The sequence below is a fragment of the Phragmites australis genome, chromosome 15 (genome assembly GCF_958298935.1).
Source record: "Phragmites australis chromosome 15, lpPhrAust1.1, whole genome shotgun sequence".
Taxonomy (NCBI): domain Eukaryota; kingdom Viridiplantae; phylum Streptophyta; class Magnoliopsida; order Poales; family Poaceae; genus Phragmites; species Phragmites australis.
This window is the reverse complement of record NC_084935.1, coordinates 13,490,652-13,510,341: the sequence shown is the minus strand read 5'-3', so window position 1 is coordinate 13,510,341 and position 19,690 is coordinate 13,490,652. Positions and strand designations below refer to the sequence as shown.

Sequence of the window (19,690 nt, the reverse complement as noted above, 5' to 3'; positions counted from 1 at the left end):
ACATACTCTGCCTCCTCCTCCCCCCTTATGCGCGCCTTCCGCGCCGCCTCCCCCGCCCGCTCCCCGGCGCGCGTGGGCCCCACGTCCTGCCGCGCGGTGTCGCCCCGCTTCCCGGTGCACCGCCGAAGCTCGAGCCGCGATCCGGTTGCGCAAAAAAAAAAAGTTAGAAATAAAACGAATACAACGAGGCGGATGAACGCGAGGAAAATTAAGCAAAAAGGGGGAATGCAACACGAGGACTTCCCAGGAGGTCACCCATCCTAGTACTACTCTCGCCCAAGCACGCTTAACTTCGGAGTTCTGATGGGATCCGGTGCTTTAGTGCTGGTATGATCGCATCCGACATACTCTGCCTCCTCCTCCCCCCTTATGCGCGCCTTCCGCGCCGCCTCCCCCGCCCGCTCCCCGGCGCGCGTAGGCCCCACGTCCTGCCGCGCGGTGTCGCCCCGCTTCCCGGTGCACCGCCGAAGCTCGAGCCGCGATCCGGTTGCGCAAAAAAAAAAAGTTAGAAATAAAACGAATACAACGAGGCGGATGAACGCGAGGAAAATTAAGCAAAAAGGGGGAATGCAACACGAGGACTTCCCAGGAGGTCACCCATCCTAGTACTACTCTCGCCCAAGCACGCTTAACTTCGGAGTTCTGATGGGATCCGGTGCTTTAGTGCTGGTATGATCGCATCCGACATACTCTGCCTCCTCCTCCCCCCTTATGCGCGCCTTCCGCGCCGCCTCCCCCGCCCGCTCCCCGGCGCGCGTGGGCCCCACGTCCTGCCGCGCGGTGTCGCCTCGCTTCCCGGTGCACCGCCGAATCTCGAGCCGCGATCCGGTTGCGCAAAAAAAAAAAAGTTAGAAATAAAACGAATACAACGAGGCGGATGAACGCGAGGAAAATTAAGCAAAAAGGGGGAATGCAACACGAGGACTTCCCAGGAGGTCACCCATCCTAGTACTACTCTCGCCCAAGCACGCTTAACTTCGGAGTTCTGATGGGATCCGGTGCTTTAGTGCTGGTATGATCGCATCCGACATACTCTGCCTCCTCCTCCCCCCTTATGCGCGCCTTCCGCGCCGCCTCCCCCGCCCGCTCCCCGGCGCGCGTGGGCCCCACGTCCTGCCGCGCGGTGTCGCCCCGCTTCCCGGTGCACCGCCGAAGCTCGAGCCGCGATCCGGTTGCGCAAAAAAAAAAAGTTAGAAATAAAACGAATACAACGAGGCGGATGAACGCGAGGAAAATTAAGCAAAAAGGGGGAATGCAACACGAGGACTTCCCAGGAGGTCACCCATCCTAGTACTACTCTCGCCCAAGCACGCTTAACTTCGGAGTTCTGATGGGATCCGGTGCTTTAGTGCTGGTATGATCGCATCCGACATACTCTGCCTCCTCCTCCCCCCTTATGCGCGCCTTCCGCGCCGCCTCCCCCGCCCGCTCCCCGGCGCGCGTGGGCCCCACGTCCTGCCGCGCGGTGTCGCCCCGCTTCCCGGTGCACCGCCGAAGCTCGAGCCGCGATCCGGTTGCGCAAAAAAAAAAAAGTTAGAAATAAAACGAATACAACGAGGCGGATGAACGCGAGGAAAATTAAGCAAAAAGGGGGAATGCAACACGAGGACTTCCCAGGAGGTCACCCATCCTAGTACTACTCTCGCCCAAGCACGCTTAACTTCGGAGTTCTGATGGGATCCGGTGCTTTAGTGCTGGTATGATCGCATCCGACATACTCTGCCTCCTCCTCCCCCCTTATGCGCGCCTTCCGCGCCGCCTCCCCCGCCCGCTCCCCGGCGCGCGTGGGCCCCACGTCCTGCCGCGCGGTGTCGCCCCGCTTCCCGGTGCACCGCCGAAGCTCGAGCCGCGATCCGGTTGCGCAAAAAAAAAAAGTTAGAAATAAAACGAATACAACGAGGCGGATGAACGCGAGGAAAATTAAGCAAAAAGGGGGAATGCAACACGAGGACTTCCCAGGAGGTCACCCATCCTAGTACTACTCTCGCCCAAGCACGCTTAACTTCGGAGTTCTGATGGGATCCGGTGCTTTAGTGCTGGTATGATCGCATCCGACATACTCTGCCTCCTCCTCCCCCCTTATGCGCGCCTTCCGCGCCGCCTCCCCCGCCCGCTCCCCGGCGCGCGTGGGCCCCACGTCCTGCCGCGCGGTGTCGCCCCGCTTCCCGGTGCACCGCCGAAGCTCGAGCCGCGATCCGGTTGCGCAAAAAAAAAAAGTTAGAAATAAAACGAATACAACGAGGCGGATGAACGCGAGGAAAATTAAGCAAAAAGGGGGAATGCAACACGAGGACTTCCCAGGAGGTCACCCATCCTAGTACTACTCTCGCCCAAGCACGCTTAACTTCGGAGTTCTGATGGGATCCGGTGCTTTAGTGCTGGTATGATCGCATCCGACATACTCTGCCTCCTCCTCCCCCCTTATGCGCGCCTTCCGCGCCGCCTCCCCCGCCCGCTCCCCGGCGCGCGTGGGCCCCACGTCCTGCCGCGCGGTGTCGCCCCGCTTCCCGGTGCACCGCCGAAGCTCGAGCCGCGATCCGGTTGCGCAAAAAAAAAAGTTAGAAATAAAACGAATACAACGAGGCGGATGAACGCGAGGAAAATTAAGCAAAAAGGGGGAATGCAACACGAGGACTTCCCAGGAGGTCACCCATCCTAGTACTACTCTCGCCCAAGCACGCTTAACTTCGGAGTTCTGATGGGATCCGGTGCTTTAGTGCTGGTATGATCGCATCCGACATACTCTGCCTCCTCCTCCCCCCTTATGCGCGCCTTCCGCGCCGCCTCCCCCGCCCGCTCCCCGGCGCGCGTGGGCCCCACGTCCTGCCGCGCGGTGTCGCCCCGCTTCCCGGTGCACCGCCGAAGCTCGAGCCGCGATCCGGTTGCGCAAAAAAAAAAAAGTTAGAAATAAAACGAATACAACGAGGCGGATGAACGCGAGGAAAATTAAGAAAAAAGGGGGAATGCAACACGAGGACTTCCCAGGAGGTCACCCATCCTAGTACTACTCTCGCCCAAGCACGCTTAACTTCGGAGTTCTGATGGGATCCGGTGCTTTAGTGCTGGTATGATCGCATCCGACATACTCTGCCTCCTCCTCCCCCCTTATGCGCGCCTTCCGCGCCGCCTCCCCCGCCCGCTCCCCGGCGCGCGTGGGCCCCACGTCCTGCCGCGCGGTGTCGCCCCGCCTCCCGGTGCACCGCCGAAGCTCGAGCCGCGATCCGGTTGCGCAAAAAAAAAAAGTTAGAAATAAAACGAATACAACGAGGCGGATGAACGCGAGGAAAATTAAGCAAAAAGGGGGAATGCAACACGAGGACTTCCCAGGAGGTCACCCATCCTAGTACTACTCTCGCCCAAGCACGCTTAACTTCGGAGTTCTGATGGGATCCGGTGCTTTAGTGCTGGTATGATCGCATCCGACATACTCTGCCTCCTCCTCCCCCCTTATGCGCGCCTTCCGCGCCGCCTCCCCCGCCCGCTCCCCGGCGCGCGTGGGCCCCACGTCCTGCCGCGCGGTGTCGCCCCGCTTCCCGGTGCACCGCCGAAGCTCGAGCCGCGATCCGGTTGCGCAAAAAAAAAAAGTTAGAAATAAAACGAATACAACGAGGCGGATGAACGCGAGGAAAATTAAGCAAAAAGGGGGAATGCAACACGAGGACTTCCCAGGAGGTCACCCATCCTAGTACTACTCTCGCCCAAGCACGCTTAACTTCGGAGTTCTGATGGGATCCGATGCTTTAGTGCTGGTATGATCGCATCCGACATACTCTGCCTCCTCCTCCCCCCTTATGCGCGCCTTCCGCGCCGCCTCCCCCGCCCGCTCCCCGGCGCGCGTGGGCCCCACGTCCTGCCGCGCGGTGTCGCCCCGCCTCCCGGTGCACCGCCGAAGCTCGAGCCGCGATCCGGTTGCGCAAAAAAAAAAAAGTTAGAAATAAAACGAATACAACGAGGCGGATGAACGCGAGGAAAATTAAGCAAAAAGGGGGAATGCAACACGAGGACTTCCCAGGAGGTCACCCATCCTAGTACTACTCTCGCCCAAGCACGCTTAACTTCGGAGTTCTGATGGGATCCGGTGCTTTAGTGCTGGTATGATCGCATCCGACATACTCTGCCTCCTCCTCCCCCCTTATGCGCGCCTTCCGCGCCGCCTCCCCCGCCCGCTCCCCGGCGCGCGTGGGCCCCACGTCCTGCCGCGCGGTGTCGCCCCGCCTCCCGGTGCACCGCCGAAGCTCGAGCCGCGATCCGGTTGCGCAAAAAAAAAAAGTTAGAAATAAAACGAATACAACGAGGCGGATGAACGCGAGGAAAATTAAGCAAAAAGGGGGAATGCAACACGAGGACTTCCCAGGAGGTCACCCATCCTAGTACTACTCTCGCCCAAGCACGCTTAACTTCGGAGTTCTGATGGGATCCGGTGCTTTAGTGCTGGTATGATCGCATCCGACATACTCTGCCTCCTCCTCCCCCCTTATGCGCGCCTTCCGCGCCGCCTCCCCCGCCCGCTCCCCGGCGCGCGTGGGCCCCACGTCCTGCCGCGCGGTGTCGCCCCGCCTCCCGGTGCACCGCCGAAGCTCGAGCCGCGATCCGGTTGCGCAAAAAAAAAAAGTTAGAAATAAAACGAATACAACGAGGCGGATGAACGCGAGGAAAATTAAGCAAAAAGGGGGAATGCAACACGAGGACTTCCCAGGAGGTCACCCATCCTAGTACTACTCTCGCCCAAGCACGCTTAACTTCGGAGTTCTGATGGGATCCGGTGCTTTAGTGCTGGTATGATCGCATCCGACATACTCTGCCTCCTCCTCCCCCCTTATGCGCGCCTTCCGCGCCGCCTCCCCCGCCCGCTCCCCGGCGCGCGTGGGCCCCACGTCCTGCCGCGCGGTGTCGCCCCGCCTCCCGGTGCACCGCCGAAGCTCGAGCCGCGATCCGGTTGCGCAAAAAAAAAAAGTTAGAAATAAAACGAATACAACGAGGCGGATGAACGCGAGGAAAATTAAGCAAAAAGGGGGAATGCAACACGAGGACTTCCCAGGAGGTCACCCATCCTAGTACTACTCTCGCCCAAGCACGCTTAACTTCGGAGTTCTGATGGGATCCGGTGCTTTAGTGCTGGTATGATCGCATCCGACATACTCTGCCTCCTCCTCCCCCCTTATGCGCGCCTTCCGCGCCGCCTCCCCCGCCCGCTCCCCGGCGCGCGTGGGCCCCACGTCCTGCCGCGCGGTGTCGCCCCGCCTCCCGGTGCACCGCCGAAGCTCGAGCCGCGATCCGGTTGCGCAAAAAAAAAAAGTTAGAAATAAAACGAATACAACGAGGCGGATGAACGCGAGGAAAATTAAGCAAAAAGGGGGAATGCAACACGAGGACTTCCCAGGAGGTCACCCATCCTAGTACTACTCTCGCCCAAGCACGCTTAACTTCGGAGTTCTGATGGGATCCGGTGCTTTAGTGCTGGTATGATCGCATCCGACATACTCTGCCTCCTCCTCCCCCCTTATGCGCGCCTTCCGCGCCGCCTCCCCCGCCCGCTCCCCGGCGCGCGTGGGCCCCACGTCCTGCCGCGCGGTGTCGCCCCGCCTCCCGGTGCACCGCCGAAGCTCGAGCCGCGATCCGGTTGCGCAAAAAAAAAAAGTTAGAAATAAAACGAATACAACGAGGCGGATGAACGCGAGGAAAATTAAGCAAAAAGGGGGAATGCAACACGAGGACTTCCCAGGAGGTCACCCATCCTAGTACTACTCTCGCCCAAGCACGCTTAACTTCGGAGTTCTGATGGGATCCGGTGCTTTAGTGCTGGTATGATCGCATCCGACATACTCTGCCTCCTCCTCCCCCCTTATGCGCGCCTTCCGCGCCGCCTCCCCCGCCCGCTCCCCGGCGCGCGTGGGCCCCACGTCCTGCCGCGCGGTGTCGCCCCGCCTCCCGGTGCACCGCCGAAGCTCGAGCCGCGATCCGGTTGCGCAAAAAAAAAAAAGTTAGAAATAAAACGAATACAACGAGGCGGATGAACGCGAGGAAAATTAAGCAAAAAGGGGGAATGCAACACGAGGACTTCCCAGGAGGTCACCCATCCTAGTACTACTCTCGCCCAAGCACGCTTAACTTCGGAGTTCTGATGGGATCCGGTGCTTTAGTGCTGGTATGATCGCATCCGACATACTCTGCCTCCTCCTCCCCCCTTATGCGCGCCTTCCGCGCCGCCTCCCCCGCCCGCTCCCCGGCGCGCGTGGGCCCCACGTCCTGCCGCGCGGTGTCGCCCCGCCTCCCGGTGCACCGCCGAAGCTCGAGCCGCGATCCGGTTGCGCAAAAAAAAAAAAGTTAGAAATAAAACGAATACAACGAGGCGGATGAACGCGAGGAAAATTAAGCAAAAAGGGGGAATGCAACACGAGGACTTCCCAGGAGGTCACCCATCCTAGTACTACTCTCGCCCAAGCACGCTTAACTTCGGAGTTCTGATGGGATCCGGTGCTTTAGTGCTGGTATGATCGCATCCGTCATACTCTGCCTCCTCCTCCCCCCTTATGCACGCCTTCCGCGCCGCCTCCCCCGCCCGCTCCCCGGCGCGCGTGGGCCCCACGTCCTGCCGCGCGGTGTCGCCCCGCCTCCCGGTGCACCGCCGAAGCTCGAGCCGCGATCCGGTTGCGCAAAAAAAAAAAAGTTAGAAATAAAACGAATACAACGAGGCGGATGAACGCGAGGAAAATTAAGCAAAAAGGGGGAATGCAACACGAGGACTTCCCAGGAGGTCACCCATCCTAGTACTACTCTCGCCCAAGCACGCTTAACTTCGGAGTTCTGATGGGATCCGGTGCTTTAGTGCTGGTATGATCGCATCCGACATACTCTGCCTCCTCCTCCCCCCTTATGCGCGCCTTCCGCGCCGCCTCCCCCGCCCGCTCCCCGGCGCGCGTGGGCCCCACGTCCTGCCGCGCGGTGTCGCCCCGCTTCCCGGTGCACCGCCGAAGCTCGAGCCGCGATCCGGTTGCGCAAAAAAAAAAAAGTTAGAAATAAAACGAATACAACGAGGCGGATGAACGCGAGGAAAATTAAGCAAAAAGGGGGAATGCAACACGAGGACTTCCCAGGAGGTCACCCATCCTAGTACTACTCTCGCCCAAGCACGCTTAACTTCGGAGTTCTGATGGGATCCGGTGCTTTAGTGCTGGTATGATCGCATCCGACATACTCTGCCTCCTCCTCCCCCCTTATGCGCGCCTTCCGCGCCGCCTCCCCCGACCGCTCCCCGGCGCGCGTGGGCCCCACGTCCTGCCGCGCGGTGTCGCCCCGCTTCCCGGTGCACCGCCGAAGCTCGAGCCGCGATCCGGTTGCGCAAAAAAAAAAGTTAGAAATAAAACGAATACAACGAGGCGGATGAACGCGAGGAAAATTAAGCAAAAAGGGGGAATGCAACACGAGGACTTCCCAGGAGGTCACCCATCCTAGTACTACTCTCGCCCAAGCACGCTTAACTTCGGAGTTCTGATGGGATCCGGTGCTTTAGTGCTGGTATGATCGCATCCGACATACTCTGCCTCCTCCTCCCCCCTTATGCGCGCCTTCCGCGCCGCCTCCCCCGCCCGCTCCCCGGCGCGCGTGGGCCCCACGTCCTGCCGCGCGGTGTCGCCCCGCTTCCCGGTGCACCGCCGAAGCTCGAGCCGCGATCCGGTTGCGCAAAAAAAAAAAGTTAGAAATAAAACGAATACAACGAGGCGGATGAACGCGAGGAAAATTAAGCAAAAAGGGGGAATGCAACACGAGGACTTCCCAGGAGGTCACCCATCCTAGTACTACTCTCGCCCAAGCACGCTTAACTTCGGAGTTCTGATGGGATCCGGTGCTTTAGTGCTGGTATGATCGCATCCGACATACTCTGCCTCCTCCTCCCCCCTTATGCGCGCCTTCCGCGCCGCCTCCCCCGCCCACTCCCCGGCGCGCGTGGGCCCCACGTCCTGCCGCGCGGTGTCGCCCCGCTTCCCGGTGCACCGCCGAAGCTCGAGCCGCGATCCGGTTGCGCAAAAAAAAAAGTTAGAAATAAAACGAATACAACGAGGCGGATGAACGCGAGGAAAATTAAGCAAAAAGGGGGAATGCAACACGAGGACTTCCCAGGAGGTCACCCATCCTAGTACTACTCTCGCCCAAGCACGCTTAACTTCGGAGTTCTGATGGGATCCGGTGCTTTAGTGCTGGTATGATCGCATCCGACATACTCTGCCTCCTCCTCCCCCCTTATGCGCGCCTTCCGCGCCGCCTCCCCCGCCCGCTCCCCGGCGCGCGTGGGCCCCACGTCCTGCCGCGCGGTGTCGCCCCGCTTCCCGGTGCACCGCCGAAGCTCGAGCCGCGATCCGGTTGCGCAAAAAAAAAAGTTAGAAATAAAACGAATACAACGAGGCGGATGAACGCGAGGAAAATTAAGCAAAAAGGGGGAATGCAACACGAGGACTTCCCAGGAGGTCACCCATCCTAGTACTACTCTCGCCCAAGCACGCTTAACTTCGGAGTTCTGATGGGATCCGGTGCTTTAGTGCTGGTATGATCGCATCCGACATACTCTGCCTCCTCCTCCCCCCTTATGCGCGCCTTCCGCGCCGCCTCCCCCGCCCGCTCCCCGGCGCGCGTGGGCCCCACGTCCTGCCGCGCGGTGTCGCCCCGCTTCCCGGTGCACCGCCGAAGCTCGAGCCGCGATCCGGTTGCGCAAAAAAAAAAGTTAGAAATAAAACGAATACAACGAGGCGGATGAACGCGAGGAAAATTAAGCAAAAAGGGGGAATGCAACACGAGGACTTCCCAGGAGGTCACCCATCCTAGTACTACTCTCGCCCAAGCACGCTTAACTTCGGAGTTCTGATGGGATCCGGTGCTTTAGTGCTGGTATGATCGCATCCGACATACTCTGCCTCCTCCTCCCCCCTTATGCGCGCCTTCCGCGCCGCCTCCCCCGCCCGCTCCCCGGCGCGCGTGGGCCCCACGTCCTGCCGCGCGGTGTCGCCCCGCTTCCCGGTGCACCGCCGAAGCTCGAGCCGCGATCCGGTTGCGCAAAAAAAAAAGTTAGAAATAAAACGAATACAACGAGGCGGATGAACGCGAGGAAAATTAAGCAAAAAGGGGGAATGCAACACGAGGACTTCCCAGGAGGTCACCCATCCTAGTACTACTCTCGCCCAAGCACGCTTAACTTCGGAGTTCTGATGGGATCCGGTGCTTTAGTGCTGGTATGATCGCATCCGACATACTCTGCCTCCTCCTCCCCCCTTATGCGCGCCTTCCGCGCCGCCTCCCCCGCCCGCTCCCCGGCGCGCGTGGGCCCCACGTCCTGCCGCGCGGTGTCGCCCCGCTTCCCGGTGCACCGCCGAAGCTCGAGCCGCGATCCGGTTGCGCAAAAAAAAAAGTTAGAAATAAAACGAATACAACGAGGCGGATGAACGCGAGGAAAATTAAGCAAAAAGGGGGAATGCAACACGAGGACTTCCCAGGAGGTCACCCATCCTAGTACTACTCTCGCCCAAGCACGCTTAACTTCGGAGTTCTGATGGGATCCGGTGCTTTAGTGCTGGTATGATCGCATCCGACATACTCTGCCTCCTCCTCCCCCCTTATGCGCGCCTTCCGCGCCGCCTCCCCCGCCCGCTCCCCGGCGCGCGTGGGCCCCACGTCCTGCCGCGCGGTGTCGCCCCGCTTCCCGGTGCACCGCCGAAGCTCGAGCCGCGATCCGGTTGCGCAAAAAAAAAAGTTAGAAATAAAACGAATACAACGAGGCGGATGAACGCGAGGAAAATTAAGCAAAAAGGGGGAATGCAACACGAGGACTTCCCAGGAGGTCACCCATCCTAGTACTACTCTCGCCCAAGCACGCTTAACTTCGGAGTTCTGATGGGATCCGGTGCTTTAGTGCTGGTATGATCGCATCCGACATACTCTGCCTCCTCCTCCCCCCTTATGCGCGCCTTCCGCGCCGCCTCCCCCGCCCGCTCCCCGGCGCGCGTGGGCCCCACGTCCTGCCGCGCGGTGTCGCCCCGCTTCCCGGTGCACCGCCGAAGCTCGAGCCGCGATCCGGTTGCGCAAAAAAAAAAAAGTTAGAAATAAAACGAATACAACGAGGCGGATGAACGCGAGGAAAATTAAGCAAAAAGGGGGAATGCAACACGAGGACTTCCCAGGAGGTCACCCATCCTAGTACTACTCTCGCCCAAGCACGCTTAACTTCGGAGTTCTGATGGGATCCGGTGCTTTAGTGCTGGTATGATCGCATCCGACATACTCTGCCTCCTCCTCCCCCCTTATGCGCGCCTTCCGCGCCGCCTCCCCCGCCCGCTCCCCGGCGCGCGTGGGCCCCACGTCCTGCCGCGCGGTGTCGCCCCGCTTCCCGGTGCACCGCCGAAGCTCGAGCCGCGATCCGGTTGCGCAAAAAAAAAAGTTAGAAATAAAACGAATACAACGAGGCGGATGAACGCGAGGAAAATTAAGCAAAAAGGGGGAATGCAACACGAGGACTTCCCAGGAGGTCACCCATCCTAGTACTACTCTCGCCCAAGCACGCTTAACTTCGGAGTTCTGATGGGATCCGGTGCTTTAGTGCTGGTATGATCGCATCCGACATACTCTGCCTCCTCCTCCCCCCTTATGCGCGCCTTCCGCGCCGCCTCCCCCGCCCGCTCCCCGGCGCGCGTGGGCCCCACGTCCTGCCGCGCGGTGTCGCCCCGCTTCCCGGTGCACCGCCGAAGCTCGAGCCGCGATCCGGTTGCGCAAAAAAAAAAAGTTAGAAATAAAACGAATACAACGAGGCGGATGAACGCGAGGAAAATTAAGCAAAAAGGGGGAATGCAACACGAGGACTTCCCAGGAGGTCACCCATCCTAGTACTACTCTCGCCCAAGCACGCTTAACTTCGGAGTTCTGATGGGATCCGGTGCTTTAGTGCTGGTATGATCGCATCCGACATACTCTGCCTCCTCCCCCCTTATGCGCGCCTTCCGCGCCGCCTCCCCCGCCCGCTCCCCGGCGCGCGTGGGCCCCACGTCCTGCCGCGCGGTGTCGCCCCGCTTCCCGGTGCACCGCCGAAGCTCGAGCCGCGATCCGGTTGCGCAAAAAAAAAAGTTAGAAATAAAACGAATACAACGAGGCGGATGAACGCGAGGAAAATTAAGCAAAAAGGGGGAATGCAACACGAGGACTTCCCAGGAGGTCACCCATCCTAGTACTACTCTCGCCCAAGCACGCTTAACTTCGGAGTTCTGATGGGATCCGGTGCTTTAGTGCTGGTATGATCGCATCCGACATACTCTGCCTCCTCCTCCCCCCTTATGCGCGCCTTCCGCGCCGCCTCCCCCGCCCGCTCCCCGGCGCGCGTGGGCCCCACGTCCTGCCGCGCGGTGTCGCCCCGCTTCCCGGTGCACCGCCGAAGCTCGAGCCGCGATCCGGTTGCGCAAAAAAAAAAGTTAGAAATAAAACGAATACAACGAGGCGGATGAACGCGAGGAAAATTAAGCAAAAAGGGGGAATGCAACACGAGGACTTCCCAGGAGGTCACCCATCCTAGTACTACTCTCGCCCAAGCACGCTTAACTTCGGAGTTCTGATGGGATCCGGTGCTTTAGTGCTGGTATGATCGCATCCGACATACTCTGCCTCCTCCTCCCCCCTTATGCGCGCCTTCCGCGCCGCCTCCCCCGCCCGCTCCCCGGCGCGCGTGGGCCCCACGTCCTGCCGCGCGGTGTCGCCCCGCTTCCCGGTGCACCGCCGAAGCTCGAGCCGCGATCCGGTTGCGCAAAAAAAAAAGTTAGAAATAAAACGAATACAACGAGGCGGATGAACGCGAGGAAAATTAAGCAAAAAGGGGGAATGCAACACGAGGACTTCCCAGGAGGTCACCCATCCTAGTACTACTCTCGCCCAAGCACGCTTAACTTCGGAGTTCTGATGGGATCCGGTGCTTTAGTGCTGGTATGATCGCATCCGACATACTCTGCCTCCTCCTCCCCCCTTATGCGCGCCTTCCGCGCCGCCTCCCCCGCCCGCTCCCCGGCGCGCGTGGGCCCCACGTCCTGCCGCGCGGTGTCGCCCCGCTTCCCGGTGCACCGCCGAAGCTCGAGCCGCGATCCGGTTGCGCAAAAAAAAAAGTTAGAAATAAAACGAATACAACGAGGCGGATGAACGCGAGGAAAATTAAGCAAAAAGGGGGAATGCAACACGAGGACTTCCCAGGAGGTCACCCATCCTAGTACTACTCTCGCCCAAGCACGCTTAACTTCGGAGTTCTGATGGGATCCGGTGCTTTAGTGCTGGTATGATCGCATCCGACATACTCTGCCTCCTCCTCCCCCCTTATGCGCGCCTTCCGCGCCGCCTCCCCCGCCCGCTCCCCGGCGCGCGTGGGCCCCACGTCCTGCCGCGCGGTGTCGCCCCGCTTCCCGGTGCACCGCCGAAGCTCGAGCCGCGATCCGGTTGCGCAAAAAAAAAAGTTAGAAATAAAACGAATACAACGAGGCGGATGAACGCGAGGAAAATTAAGCAAAAAGGGGGAATGCAACACGAGGACTTCCCAGGAGGTCACCCATCCTAGTACTACTCTCGCCCAAGCACGCTTAACTTCGGAGTTCTGATGGGATCCGGTGCTTTAGTGCTGGTATGATCGCATCCGACATACTCTGCCTCCTCCTCCCCCCTTATGCGCGCCTTCCGCGCCGCCTCCCCCGCCCGCTCCCCGGCGCGCGTGGGCCCCACGTCCTGCCGCGCGGTGTCGCCCCGCTTCCCGGTGCACCGCCGAAGCTCGAGCCGCGATCCGGTTGCGCAAAAAAAAAAAGTTAGAAATAAAACGAATACAACGAGGCGGATGAACGCGAGGAAAATTAAGCAAAAAGGGGGAATGCAACACGAGGACTTCCCAGGAGGTCACCCATCCTAGTACTACTCTCGCCCAAGCACGCTTAACTTCGGAGTTCTGATGGGATCCGGTGCTTTAGTGCTGGTATGATCGCATCCGACATACTCTGCCTCCTCCTCCCCCCTTATGCGCGCCTTCCGCGCCGCCTCCCCCGCCCGCTCCCCGGCGCGCGTGGGCCCCACGTCCTGCCGCGCGGTGTCGCCCCGCTTCCCGGTGCACCGCCGAAGCTCGAGCCGCGATCCGGTTGCGCAAAAAAAAAAGTTAGAAATAAAACGAATACAACGAGGCGGATGAACGCGAGGAAAATTAAGCAAAAAGGGGGAATGCAACACGAGGACTTCCCAGGAGGTCACCCATCCTAGTACTACTCTCGCCCAAGCACGCTTAACTTCGGAGTTCTGATGGGATCCGGTGCTTTAGTGCTGGTATGATCGCATCCGACATACTCTGCCTCCTCCTCCCCCCTTATGCGCGCCTTCCGCGCCGCCTCCCCCGCCCGCTCCCCGGCGCGCGTGGGCCCCACGTCCTGCCGCGCGGTGTCGCCCCGCTTCCCGGTGCACCGCCGAAGCTCGAGCCGCGATCCGGTTGCGCAAAAAAAAAAAGTTAGAAATAAAACGAATACAACGAGGCGGATGAACGCGAGGAAAATTAAGCAAAAAGGGGGAATGCAACACGAGGACTTCCCAGGAGGTCACCCATCCTAGTACTACTCTCGCCCAAGCACGCTTAACTTCGGAGTTCTGATGGGATCCGGTGCTTTAGTGCTGGTATGATCGCATCCGACATACTCTGCCTCCTCCTCCCCCCTTATGCGCGCCTTCCGCGCCGCCTCCCCCGCCCGCTCCCCGGCGCGCGTGGGCCCCACGTCCTGCCGCGCGGTGTCGCCCCGCTTCCCGGTGCACCGCCGAAGCTCGAGCCGCGATCCGGTTGCGCAAAAAAAAAAGTTAGAAATAAAACGAATACAACGAGGCGGATGAACGCGAGGAAAATTAAGCAAAAAGGGGGAATGCAACACGAGGACTTCCCAGGAGGTCACCCATCCTAGTACTACTCTCGCCCAAGCACGCTTAACTTCGGAGTTCTGATGGGATCCGGTGCTTTAGTGCTGGTATGATCGCATCCGACATACTCTGCCTCCTCCTCCCCCCTTATGCGCGCCTTCCGCGCCGCCTCCCCCGCCCGCTCCCCGGCGCGCGTGGGCCCCACGTCCTGCCGCGCGGTGTCGCCCCGCTTCCCGGTGCACCGCCGAAGCTCGAGCCGCGATCCGGTTGCGCAAAAAAAAAAGTTAGAAATAAAACGAATACAACGAGGCGGATGAACGCGAGGAAAATTAAGCAAAAAGGGGGAATGCAACACGAGGACTTCCCAGGAGGTCACCCATCCTAGTACTACTCTCGCCCAAGCACGCTTAACTTCGGAGTTCTGATGGGATCCGGTGCTTTAGTGCTGGTATGATCGCATCCGACATACTCTGCCTCCTCCTCCCCCCTTATGCGCGCCTTCCGCGCCGCCTCCCCCGCCCGCTCCCCGGCGCGCGTGGGCCCCACGTCCTGCCGCGCGGTGTCGCCCCGCTTCCCGGTGCACCGCCGAAGCTCGAGCCGTGATCCGGTTGCGCAAAAAAAAAAGTTAGAAATAAAACGAATACAACGAGGCGGATGAACGCGAGGAAAATTAAGCAAAAAGGGGGAATGCAACACGAGGACTTCCCAGGAGGTCACCGATCCTAGTACTACTCTCGCCCAAGCACGCTTAACTTCGGAGTTCTGATGTGATCCGGTGCTTTAGTGCTGGTATGATCGCATCCGACATACTCTGCCTCCTCCTCCCCCCTTATGCGCGCCTTCCGCGCCGCCTCCCCCGCCCGCTCCCCGGCGCGCGTGGGCCCCACGTCCTGCCGCGCGGTGTCGCCCCGCTTCCCGGTGCACCGCCGAAGCTCGAGCCGCGATCCGGTTGCGCAAAAAAAAAAAGTTAGAAATAAAACGAATACAACGAGGCGGATGAACGCGAGGAAAATTAAGCAAAAAGGGGGAATGCAACACGAGGACTTCCCAGGAGGTCACCCATCCTAGTACTACTCTCGCCCAAGCACGCTTAACTTCGGAGTTCTGATGGGATCCGGTGCTTTAGTGCTGGTATGATCGCATCCGACATACTCTGCCTCCTCCTCCCCCCTTATGCGCGCCTTCCGCGCCGCCTCCCCCGCCCGCTCCCCGGCGCGCGTGGGCCCCACGTCCTGCCGCGCGGTGTCGCCCCGCTTCCCGGTGCACCGCCGAAGCTCGAGCCGCGATCCGGTTGCGCAAAAAAAAAAGTTAGAAATAAAACGAATACAACGAGGCGGATGAACGCGAGGAAAATTAAGCAAAACGGGGGAATGCAACACGAGGACTTCCCAGGAGGTCACCCATCCTAGTACTACTCTCGCCCAAGCACGTTTAACTTCGGAGTTCTGATGGGATCCGGTGCTTTAGTGCTGGTATGATCGCATCCGACATACTCTGCCTCCTCCTCCCCCCTTATGCGCGCCTTCCGCGCCGCCTCCCCCGCCCGCTCCCCGGCGCGCGTGGGCCCCACGTCCTGCCGCGCGGTGTCGCCCCGCTTCCCGGTGCACCGCCGAAGCTCGAGCCGCGATCCGGTTGCGCAAAAAAAAAAGTTAGAAATAAAACGAATACAACGAGGCGGATGAACGCGAGGAAAATTAAGCAAAAAGGGGGAATGCAACACGAGGACTTCCCAGGAGGTCACCCATCCTAGTACTACTCTCGCCCAAGCACGCTTAACTTCGGAGTTCTGATGGGATCCGGTGCTTTAGTGCTGGTATGATCGCATCCGACATACTCTGCCTCCTCCTCCCCCCTTATGCGCGCCTTCCGCGCCGCCTCCCCCGCCCGCTCCCCGGCGCGCGTGGGCCCCACGTCCTGCCGCGCGGTGTCGCCCCGCTTCCCGGTGCACCGCCGAAGCTCGAGCCGCGATCCGGTTGCGCAAAAAAAAAAAGTTAGAAATAAAACGAATACAACGAGGCGGATGAACGCGAGGAAAATTAAGCAAAAAGGGGGAATGCAACACGAGGACTTCCCAGGAGGTCACCCATCCTAGTACTACTCTCGCCCAAGCACGCTTAACTTCGGAGTTCTGATGGGATCCGGTGCTTTAGTGCTGGTATGATCGCATCCGACATACTCTGCCTCCTCCTCCCCCCTTATGCGCGCCTTCCGCGCCGCCCCCCCCGCCCGCTCCCCGGCGCGCGTGGGCCCCACGTCCTGCCGCGCGGTGTCGCCCCGCTTCCCGGTGCACCGCCGAAGCTCGAGCCGCGATCCGGTTGCGCAAAAAAAAAAGTTAGAAATAAAACGAATACAACGAGGCGGATGAACGCGAGGAAAATTAAGCAAAAAGGGGGAATGCAACACGAGGACTTCCCAGGAGGTCACCCATCCTAGTACTACTCTCGCCCAAGCACGCTTAACTTCGGAGTTCTGATGGGATCCGGTGCTTTAGTGCTGGTATGATCGCATCCGACATACTCTGCCTCCTCCTCCCCCCTTATGCGCGCCTTCCGCGCCGCCTCCCCCGCCCGCTCCCCGGCGCGCGTGGGCCCCACGTCCTGCCGCGCGGTGTCGCCCCGATTCCCGGTGCACCGCCGAAGCTCGAGCCGCGATCCGGTTGCGCAAAAAAAAAAAGTTAGAAATAAAACGAATACAACGAGGCGGATGAACGCGAGGAAAATTAAGCAAAACGGGGGAATGCAACACGAGGACTTCCCAGGAGGTCACCCATCCTAGTACTACTCTCGCCCAAGCACGTTTAACTTCGGAGTTCTGATGGGATCCGGTGCTTTAGTGCTGGTATGATCGCATCCGACATACTCTGCCTCCTCCTCCCCCCTTATGCGCGCCTTCCGCGCCGCCTCCCCCGCCCGCTCCCCGGCGCGCGTGGGCCCCACGTCCTGCCGCGCGGTGTCGCCCCGCTTCCCGGTGCACCGCCGAAGCTCGAGCCGCGATCCGGTTGCGCAAAAAAAAAAGTTAGAAATAAAACGAATACAACGAGGCGGATGAACGCGAGGAAAATTAAGCAAAAAGGGGGAATGCAACACGAGGACTTCCCAGGAGGTCACCCATCCTAGTACTACTCTCGCCCAAGCACGCTTAACTTCGGAGTTCTGATGGGATCCGGTGCTTTAGTGCTGGTATGATCGCATCCGACATACTCTGCCTCCTCCTCCCCCCTTATGCGCGCCTTCCGCGCCGCCTCCCCCGCCCGCTCCCCGGCGCGCGTGGGCCCCACGTCCTGCCGCGCGGTGTCGCCCCGCTTCCCGGTGCACCGCCGAAGCTCGAGCCGCGATCCGGTTGCGCAAAAAAAAAAAGTTAGAAATAAAACGAATACAACGAGGCGGATGAACGCGAGGAAAATTAAGCAAAAAGGGGGAATGCAACACGAGGACTTCCCAGGAGGTCACCGATCCTAGTACTACTCTCGCCCAAGCACGCTTAACTTCGGAGTTCTGATGTGATCCGGTGCTTTAGTGCTGGTATGATCGCATCCGACATACTCTGCCTCCTCCTCCCCCCTTATGCGCGCCTTCCGCGCCGCCCCCCCCCCCCCGCCCGCTCCCCGGCGCGCGTGGGCCCCACGTCCTGCCGCGCGGTGTCGCCCCGCTTCCCGGTGCACCGCCGAAGCTCGAGCCGCGATCCGGTTGCGCAAAAAAAAAAAAGTTAGAAATAAAACGAATACAACGAGGCGGATGAACGCGAGGAAAATTAAGCAAAAAGGGGGAATGCAACACGAGGACTTCCCAGGAGGTCACCCATCCTAGTACTACTCTCGCCCAAGCACGCTTAACTTCGGAGTTCTGATGGGATCCGGTGCTTTAGTGCTGGTATGATCGCATCCGACATACTCTGCCTCCTCCTCCCCCCTTATGCGCGCCTTCCGCGCCGCCTCCCCCGCCCGCTCCCCGGCGCGCGTGGGCCCCACGTCCTGCCGCGCGGTGTCGCCCCGCTTCCCGGTGCACCGCCGAAGCTCGAGCCGCGATCCGGTTGCGCAAAAAAAAAAAGTTAGAAATAAAACGAATACAACGAGGCGGATGAACGCGAGGAAAATTAAGCAAAAAGGGGGAATGCAACACGAGGACTTCCCAGGAGGTCACCGATCCTAGTACTACTCTCGCCCAAGCACGCTTAACTTCGGAGTTCTGATGGGATCCGATGCTTTAGTGCTGGTATGATCGCATCCGACATACTCTGCCTCCTCCTCCCCCCTTATGCGCGCCTTCCGCGCCGCCCCCCCCGCCCGCTCCCCGGCGCGCGTGGGCCCCACGTCCTGCCGCGCGGTGTCGCCCCGCTTCCCGGTGCACCGCCGAAGCTCGAGCCGCGATCCGGTTGCGCAAAAAAAAAAGTTAGAAATAAAACGAATACAACGAGGCGGATGAACGCGAGGAAAATTAAGCAAAAAGGGGGAATGCAACACGAGGACTTCCCAGGAGGTCACCCATCCTAGTACTACTCTCGCCCAAGCACGCTTAACTTCGGAGTTCTGATGGGATCCGGTGCTTTAGTGCTGGTATGATCGCATCCGACATACTCTGCCTCCTCCTCCCCCCTTATGCGCGCCTTCCGCGCCGCCTCCCCCGCCCGCTCCCCGGCGCGCGTGGGCCCCACGTCCTGCCGCGCGGTGTCGCCCCGCTTCCCGGTGCACCGCCGAAGCTCGAGCCGCGATCCGGTTGCGCAAAAAAAAAAAGTTAGAAATAAAACGAATACAACGAGGCGGATGAACGCGAGGAAAATGAAGCAAAAAGGGGGAATGCAACACGAGGACTTCCCAGGAGGTCACCCATCCTAGTACTACTCTCGCCCAAGCACGCTTAACTTCGGAGTTCTGATGGGATCCGGTGCTTTAGTGCTGGTATGATCGCATCCGACATACTCTGCCTCCTCCTCCCCCCTTATGCGCGCCTTCCGCGCCGCCTCCCCCGCCCGCTCCCCGGCGCGCGTGGGCCCCACGTCCTGCCGCGCGGTGTCGCCCCGCTTCCCGGTGCACCGCCGAAGCTCGAGCCGCGATCCGGTTGCGCAAAAAAAAAAGTTAGAAATAAAACGAATACAACGAGGCGGATGAACGCGAGGAAAATTAAGCAAAAAGGGGGAATGCAACACGAGGACTTCCCAGGAGGTCACCCATCCTAGTACTACTCTCGCCCAAGCACGCTTAACTTCGGAGTTCTGATGGGATCCGATGCTTTAGTGCTGGTATGATCGCATCCGACATACTCTGCCTCCTCCTCCCCCCTTATGCGCGCCTTCCGCGCCGCCTCCCCCGCCCGCTCCTCGGCGCGCGTGGGCCCCACGTCCTGCCGCGCGGTGTCGCCCCGCTTCCCGGTGCACCGCCGAAGCTCGAGCCGCGATCCGGTTGCGCAAAAAAAAAAAGTTAGAAATAAAACGAATACAACGAGGCGGATGAACGCGAGGAAAATTAAGCAAAAAGGGGGAATGCAACACGAGGACTTCCCAGGAGGTGACCCATCCTAGTACTACTCTCGCCCAAGCACGCTTAACTTCGGAGTTCTGATGGGATCCAGTGCTTTAGTGCTGGTATGATCGCATCCGACATACTCTGCCTCCTCCTCCCCCCTTATGCGCGCCTTCCGCGCCGCCTCCCCCGCCCGCTCCCCGGCGCGCGTGGGCCCCACGTCCTGCCGCGCGGTGTCGCCCCGCTTCCCGGTGCACCGCCGAAGCTCGAGCCGCGATCCGGTTGCGCAAAAAAAAAAAAGTTAGAAATAAAACGAATACAACGAGGCGGATGAACGCGAGGAAA

The 19,690-nt window shown here is 60.0% G+C and overlaps 57 non-coding genes across 57 annotated transcripts; all 57 read right to left on the bottom strand.

Moving 5' to 3' along the window:
• Positions 1 to 222: 222 nt before the first annotated feature.
• Positions 223 to 341, bottom strand: LOC133894697 (5S ribosomal RNA). Its single transcript, XR_009905488.1, has one exon. It is a non-coding gene; the product is annotated as a 5S ribosomal RNA (ribosomal RNA).
• Positions 342 to 564: 223 nt separating this feature from the next.
• Positions 565 to 683, bottom strand: LOC133894696 (5S ribosomal RNA). Its single transcript, XR_009905487.1, has one exon. It is a non-coding gene; the product is annotated as a 5S ribosomal RNA (ribosomal RNA).
• Positions 684 to 907: 224 nt separating this feature from the next.
• Positions 908 to 1,026, bottom strand: LOC133894695 (5S ribosomal RNA). The gene has a single exon (XR_009905486.1). It is a non-coding gene; the product is annotated as a 5S ribosomal RNA (ribosomal RNA).
• Positions 1,027 to 1,249: 223 nt separating this feature from the next.
• On the bottom strand, positions 1,250 to 1,368 carry LOC133894694 (5S ribosomal RNA). The gene has a single exon (XR_009905485.1). It is a non-coding gene; the product is annotated as a 5S ribosomal RNA (ribosomal RNA).
• A 224-nt stretch (positions 1,369 to 1,592) lies between these two features.
• LOC133894692 (5S ribosomal RNA) lies at positions 1,593 to 1,711 on the bottom strand. Its single transcript, XR_009905484.1, has one exon. It is a non-coding gene; the product is annotated as a 5S ribosomal RNA (ribosomal RNA).
• A 223-nt stretch (positions 1,712 to 1,934) lies between these two features.
• LOC133894691 (5S ribosomal RNA) lies at positions 1,935 to 2,053 on the bottom strand. Its single transcript, XR_009905483.1, has one exon. It is a non-coding gene; the product is annotated as a 5S ribosomal RNA (ribosomal RNA).
• A 223-nt stretch (positions 2,054 to 2,276) lies between these two features.
• LOC133894690 (5S ribosomal RNA) lies at positions 2,277 to 2,395 on the bottom strand. The gene has a single exon (XR_009905482.1). It is a non-coding gene; the product is annotated as a 5S ribosomal RNA (ribosomal RNA).
• A 222-nt stretch (positions 2,396 to 2,617) lies between these two features.
• On the bottom strand, positions 2,618 to 2,736 carry LOC133894689 (5S ribosomal RNA). The gene has a single exon (XR_009905481.1). It is a non-coding gene; the product is annotated as a 5S ribosomal RNA (ribosomal RNA).
• A 224-nt stretch (positions 2,737 to 2,960) lies between these two features.
• On the bottom strand, positions 2,961 to 3,079 carry LOC133894686 (5S ribosomal RNA). The gene has a single exon (XR_009905479.1). It is a non-coding gene; the product is annotated as a 5S ribosomal RNA (ribosomal RNA).
• Positions 3,080 to 3,302: 223 nt separating this feature from the next.
• LOC133894685 (5S ribosomal RNA) lies at positions 3,303 to 3,421 on the bottom strand. Its single transcript, XR_009905478.1, has one exon. It is a non-coding gene; the product is annotated as a 5S ribosomal RNA (ribosomal RNA).
• Positions 3,422 to 3,644: 223 nt separating this feature from the next.
• LOC133893962 (5S ribosomal RNA) lies at positions 3,645 to 3,763 on the bottom strand. The gene has a single exon (XR_009904786.1). It is a non-coding gene; the product is annotated as a 5S ribosomal RNA (ribosomal RNA).
• Positions 3,764 to 3,987: 224 nt separating this feature from the next.
• LOC133894684 (5S ribosomal RNA) lies at positions 3,988 to 4,106 on the bottom strand. Its single transcript, XR_009905477.1, has one exon. It is a non-coding gene; the product is annotated as a 5S ribosomal RNA (ribosomal RNA).
• A 223-nt stretch (positions 4,107 to 4,329) lies between these two features.
• On the bottom strand, positions 4,330 to 4,448 carry LOC133894683 (5S ribosomal RNA). The gene has a single exon (XR_009905476.1). It is a non-coding gene; the product is annotated as a 5S ribosomal RNA (ribosomal RNA).
• A 223-nt stretch (positions 4,449 to 4,671) lies between these two features.
• LOC133894682 (5S ribosomal RNA) lies at positions 4,672 to 4,790 on the bottom strand. The gene has a single exon (XR_009905475.1). It is a non-coding gene; the product is annotated as a 5S ribosomal RNA (ribosomal RNA).
• Positions 4,791 to 5,013: 223 nt separating this feature from the next.
• Positions 5,014 to 5,132, bottom strand: LOC133894681 (5S ribosomal RNA). The gene has a single exon (XR_009905474.1). It is a non-coding gene; the product is annotated as a 5S ribosomal RNA (ribosomal RNA).
• A 223-nt stretch (positions 5,133 to 5,355) lies between these two features.
• LOC133894680 (5S ribosomal RNA) lies at positions 5,356 to 5,474 on the bottom strand. Its single transcript, XR_009905473.1, has one exon. It is a non-coding gene; the product is annotated as a 5S ribosomal RNA (ribosomal RNA).
• A 223-nt stretch (positions 5,475 to 5,697) lies between these two features.
• Positions 5,698 to 5,816, bottom strand: LOC133894679 (5S ribosomal RNA). The gene has a single exon (XR_009905472.1). It is a non-coding gene; the product is annotated as a 5S ribosomal RNA (ribosomal RNA).
• A 224-nt stretch (positions 5,817 to 6,040) lies between these two features.
• LOC133894678 (5S ribosomal RNA) lies at positions 6,041 to 6,159 on the bottom strand. Its single transcript, XR_009905471.1, has one exon. It is a non-coding gene; the product is annotated as a 5S ribosomal RNA (ribosomal RNA).
• Positions 6,160 to 6,383: 224 nt separating this feature from the next.
• LOC133894677 (5S ribosomal RNA) lies at positions 6,384 to 6,502 on the bottom strand. The gene has a single exon (XR_009905470.1). It is a non-coding gene; the product is annotated as a 5S ribosomal RNA (ribosomal RNA).
• A 224-nt stretch (positions 6,503 to 6,726) lies between these two features.
• Positions 6,727 to 6,845, bottom strand: LOC133894674 (5S ribosomal RNA). The gene has a single exon (XR_009905468.1). It is a non-coding gene; the product is annotated as a 5S ribosomal RNA (ribosomal RNA).
• Positions 6,846 to 7,069: 224 nt separating this feature from the next.
• Positions 7,070 to 7,188, bottom strand: LOC133894673 (5S ribosomal RNA). The gene has a single exon (XR_009905467.1). It is a non-coding gene; the product is annotated as a 5S ribosomal RNA (ribosomal RNA).
• Positions 7,189 to 7,410: 222 nt separating this feature from the next.
• Positions 7,411 to 7,529, bottom strand: LOC133894672 (5S ribosomal RNA). The gene has a single exon (XR_009905466.1). It is a non-coding gene; the product is annotated as a 5S ribosomal RNA (ribosomal RNA).
• A 223-nt stretch (positions 7,530 to 7,752) lies between these two features.
• Positions 7,753 to 7,871, bottom strand: LOC133894671 (5S ribosomal RNA). The gene has a single exon (XR_009905465.1). It is a non-coding gene; the product is annotated as a 5S ribosomal RNA (ribosomal RNA).
• A 222-nt stretch (positions 7,872 to 8,093) lies between these two features.
• Positions 8,094 to 8,212, bottom strand: LOC133894670 (5S ribosomal RNA). Its single transcript, XR_009905464.1, has one exon. It is a non-coding gene; the product is annotated as a 5S ribosomal RNA (ribosomal RNA).
• A 222-nt stretch (positions 8,213 to 8,434) lies between these two features.
• Positions 8,435 to 8,553, bottom strand: LOC133894669 (5S ribosomal RNA). The gene has a single exon (XR_009905463.1). It is a non-coding gene; the product is annotated as a 5S ribosomal RNA (ribosomal RNA).
• A 222-nt stretch (positions 8,554 to 8,775) lies between these two features.
• LOC133894668 (5S ribosomal RNA) lies at positions 8,776 to 8,894 on the bottom strand. The gene has a single exon (XR_009905462.1). It is a non-coding gene; the product is annotated as a 5S ribosomal RNA (ribosomal RNA).
• A 222-nt stretch (positions 8,895 to 9,116) lies between these two features.
• LOC133894667 (5S ribosomal RNA) lies at positions 9,117 to 9,235 on the bottom strand. Its single transcript, XR_009905461.1, has one exon. It is a non-coding gene; the product is annotated as a 5S ribosomal RNA (ribosomal RNA).
• Positions 9,236 to 9,457: 222 nt separating this feature from the next.
• On the bottom strand, positions 9,458 to 9,576 carry LOC133894666 (5S ribosomal RNA). The gene has a single exon (XR_009905460.1). It is a non-coding gene; the product is annotated as a 5S ribosomal RNA (ribosomal RNA).
• Positions 9,577 to 9,798: 222 nt separating this feature from the next.
• On the bottom strand, positions 9,799 to 9,917 carry LOC133894665 (5S ribosomal RNA). Its single transcript, XR_009905459.1, has one exon. It is a non-coding gene; the product is annotated as a 5S ribosomal RNA (ribosomal RNA).
• Positions 9,918 to 10,141: 224 nt separating this feature from the next.
• Positions 10,142 to 10,260, bottom strand: LOC133894663 (5S ribosomal RNA). The gene has a single exon (XR_009905457.1). It is a non-coding gene; the product is annotated as a 5S ribosomal RNA (ribosomal RNA).
• Positions 10,261 to 10,482: 222 nt separating this feature from the next.
• On the bottom strand, positions 10,483 to 10,601 carry LOC133894662 (5S ribosomal RNA). The gene has a single exon (XR_009905456.1). It is a non-coding gene; the product is annotated as a 5S ribosomal RNA (ribosomal RNA).
• Positions 10,602 to 10,824: 223 nt separating this feature from the next.
• On the bottom strand, positions 10,825 to 10,943 carry LOC133894661 (5S ribosomal RNA). The gene has a single exon (XR_009905455.1). It is a non-coding gene; the product is annotated as a 5S ribosomal RNA (ribosomal RNA).
• A 219-nt stretch (positions 10,944 to 11,162) lies between these two features.
• On the bottom strand, positions 11,163 to 11,281 carry LOC133894660 (5S ribosomal RNA). The gene has a single exon (XR_009905454.1). It is a non-coding gene; the product is annotated as a 5S ribosomal RNA (ribosomal RNA).
• Positions 11,282 to 11,503: 222 nt separating this feature from the next.
• Positions 11,504 to 11,622, bottom strand: LOC133894659 (5S ribosomal RNA). Its single transcript, XR_009905453.1, has one exon. It is a non-coding gene; the product is annotated as a 5S ribosomal RNA (ribosomal RNA).
• Positions 11,623 to 11,844: 222 nt separating this feature from the next.
• On the bottom strand, positions 11,845 to 11,963 carry LOC133894658 (5S ribosomal RNA). Its single transcript, XR_009905452.1, has one exon. It is a non-coding gene; the product is annotated as a 5S ribosomal RNA (ribosomal RNA).
• Positions 11,964 to 12,185: 222 nt separating this feature from the next.
• LOC133894657 (5S ribosomal RNA) lies at positions 12,186 to 12,304 on the bottom strand. Its single transcript, XR_009905451.1, has one exon. It is a non-coding gene; the product is annotated as a 5S ribosomal RNA (ribosomal RNA).
• A 222-nt stretch (positions 12,305 to 12,526) lies between these two features.
• LOC133894656 (5S ribosomal RNA) lies at positions 12,527 to 12,645 on the bottom strand. The gene has a single exon (XR_009905450.1). It is a non-coding gene; the product is annotated as a 5S ribosomal RNA (ribosomal RNA).
• Positions 12,646 to 12,868: 223 nt separating this feature from the next.
• LOC133894655 (5S ribosomal RNA) lies at positions 12,869 to 12,987 on the bottom strand. Its single transcript, XR_009905449.1, has one exon. It is a non-coding gene; the product is annotated as a 5S ribosomal RNA (ribosomal RNA).
• Positions 12,988 to 13,209: 222 nt separating this feature from the next.
• LOC133894654 (5S ribosomal RNA) lies at positions 13,210 to 13,328 on the bottom strand. The gene has a single exon (XR_009905448.1). It is a non-coding gene; the product is annotated as a 5S ribosomal RNA (ribosomal RNA).
• A 223-nt stretch (positions 13,329 to 13,551) lies between these two features.
• Positions 13,552 to 13,670, bottom strand: LOC133894652 (5S ribosomal RNA). The gene has a single exon (XR_009905446.1). It is a non-coding gene; the product is annotated as a 5S ribosomal RNA (ribosomal RNA).
• A 222-nt stretch (positions 13,671 to 13,892) lies between these two features.
• LOC133894651 (5S ribosomal RNA) lies at positions 13,893 to 14,011 on the bottom strand. The gene has a single exon (XR_009905445.1). It is a non-coding gene; the product is annotated as a 5S ribosomal RNA (ribosomal RNA).
• Positions 14,012 to 14,233: 222 nt separating this feature from the next.
• LOC133894650 (5S ribosomal RNA) lies at positions 14,234 to 14,352 on the bottom strand. Its single transcript, XR_009905444.1, has one exon. It is a non-coding gene; the product is annotated as a 5S ribosomal RNA (ribosomal RNA).
• A 222-nt stretch (positions 14,353 to 14,574) lies between these two features.
• Positions 14,575 to 14,693, bottom strand: LOC133894146 (5S ribosomal RNA). Its single transcript, XR_009904964.1, has one exon. It is a non-coding gene; the product is annotated as a 5S ribosomal RNA (ribosomal RNA).
• A 223-nt stretch (positions 14,694 to 14,916) lies between these two features.
• Positions 14,917 to 15,035, bottom strand: LOC133894649 (5S ribosomal RNA). The gene has a single exon (XR_009905443.1). It is a non-coding gene; the product is annotated as a 5S ribosomal RNA (ribosomal RNA).
• A 222-nt stretch (positions 15,036 to 15,257) lies between these two features.
• Positions 15,258 to 15,376, bottom strand: LOC133893855 (5S ribosomal RNA). The gene has a single exon (XR_009904685.1). It is a non-coding gene; the product is annotated as a 5S ribosomal RNA (ribosomal RNA).
• Positions 15,377 to 15,598: 222 nt separating this feature from the next.
• Positions 15,599 to 15,717, bottom strand: LOC133894648 (5S ribosomal RNA). The gene has a single exon (XR_009905442.1). It is a non-coding gene; the product is annotated as a 5S ribosomal RNA (ribosomal RNA).
• A 223-nt stretch (positions 15,718 to 15,940) lies between these two features.
• LOC133894646 (5S ribosomal RNA) lies at positions 15,941 to 16,059 on the bottom strand. Its single transcript, XR_009905440.1, has one exon. It is a non-coding gene; the product is annotated as a 5S ribosomal RNA (ribosomal RNA).
• Positions 16,060 to 16,281: 222 nt separating this feature from the next.
• Positions 16,282 to 16,400, bottom strand: LOC133894645 (5S ribosomal RNA). Its single transcript, XR_009905439.1, has one exon. It is a non-coding gene; the product is annotated as a 5S ribosomal RNA (ribosomal RNA).
• A 223-nt stretch (positions 16,401 to 16,623) lies between these two features.
• LOC133893854 (5S ribosomal RNA) lies at positions 16,624 to 16,742 on the bottom strand. Its single transcript, XR_009904684.1, has one exon. It is a non-coding gene; the product is annotated as a 5S ribosomal RNA (ribosomal RNA).
• Positions 16,743 to 16,964: 222 nt separating this feature from the next.
• On the bottom strand, positions 16,965 to 17,083 carry LOC133894644 (5S ribosomal RNA). The gene has a single exon (XR_009905438.1). It is a non-coding gene; the product is annotated as a 5S ribosomal RNA (ribosomal RNA).
• Positions 17,084 to 17,306: 223 nt separating this feature from the next.
• LOC133894145 (5S ribosomal RNA) lies at positions 17,307 to 17,425 on the bottom strand. The gene has a single exon (XR_009904963.1). It is a non-coding gene; the product is annotated as a 5S ribosomal RNA (ribosomal RNA).
• A 229-nt stretch (positions 17,426 to 17,654) lies between these two features.
• Positions 17,655 to 17,773, bottom strand: LOC133894643 (5S ribosomal RNA). The gene has a single exon (XR_009905437.1). It is a non-coding gene; the product is annotated as a 5S ribosomal RNA (ribosomal RNA).
• Positions 17,774 to 17,996: 223 nt separating this feature from the next.
• LOC133894151 (5S ribosomal RNA) lies at positions 17,997 to 18,115 on the bottom strand. Its single transcript, XR_009904969.1, has one exon. It is a non-coding gene; the product is annotated as a 5S ribosomal RNA (ribosomal RNA).
• A 222-nt stretch (positions 18,116 to 18,337) lies between these two features.
• Positions 18,338 to 18,456, bottom strand: LOC133894642 (5S ribosomal RNA). Its single transcript, XR_009905436.1, has one exon. It is a non-coding gene; the product is annotated as a 5S ribosomal RNA (ribosomal RNA).
• A 223-nt stretch (positions 18,457 to 18,679) lies between these two features.
• Positions 18,680 to 18,798, bottom strand: LOC133894640 (5S ribosomal RNA). Its single transcript, XR_009905434.1, has one exon. It is a non-coding gene; the product is annotated as a 5S ribosomal RNA (ribosomal RNA).
• A 222-nt stretch (positions 18,799 to 19,020) lies between these two features.
• On the bottom strand, positions 19,021 to 19,139 carry LOC133893961 (5S ribosomal RNA). The gene has a single exon (XR_009904785.1). It is a non-coding gene; the product is annotated as a 5S ribosomal RNA (ribosomal RNA).
• Positions 19,140 to 19,362: 223 nt separating this feature from the next.
• Positions 19,363 to 19,481, bottom strand: LOC133894033 (5S ribosomal RNA). The gene has a single exon (XR_009904853.1). It is a non-coding gene; the product is annotated as a 5S ribosomal RNA (ribosomal RNA).
• Between the last annotated feature and the right edge of the window lie 209 nt (positions 19,482 to 19,690).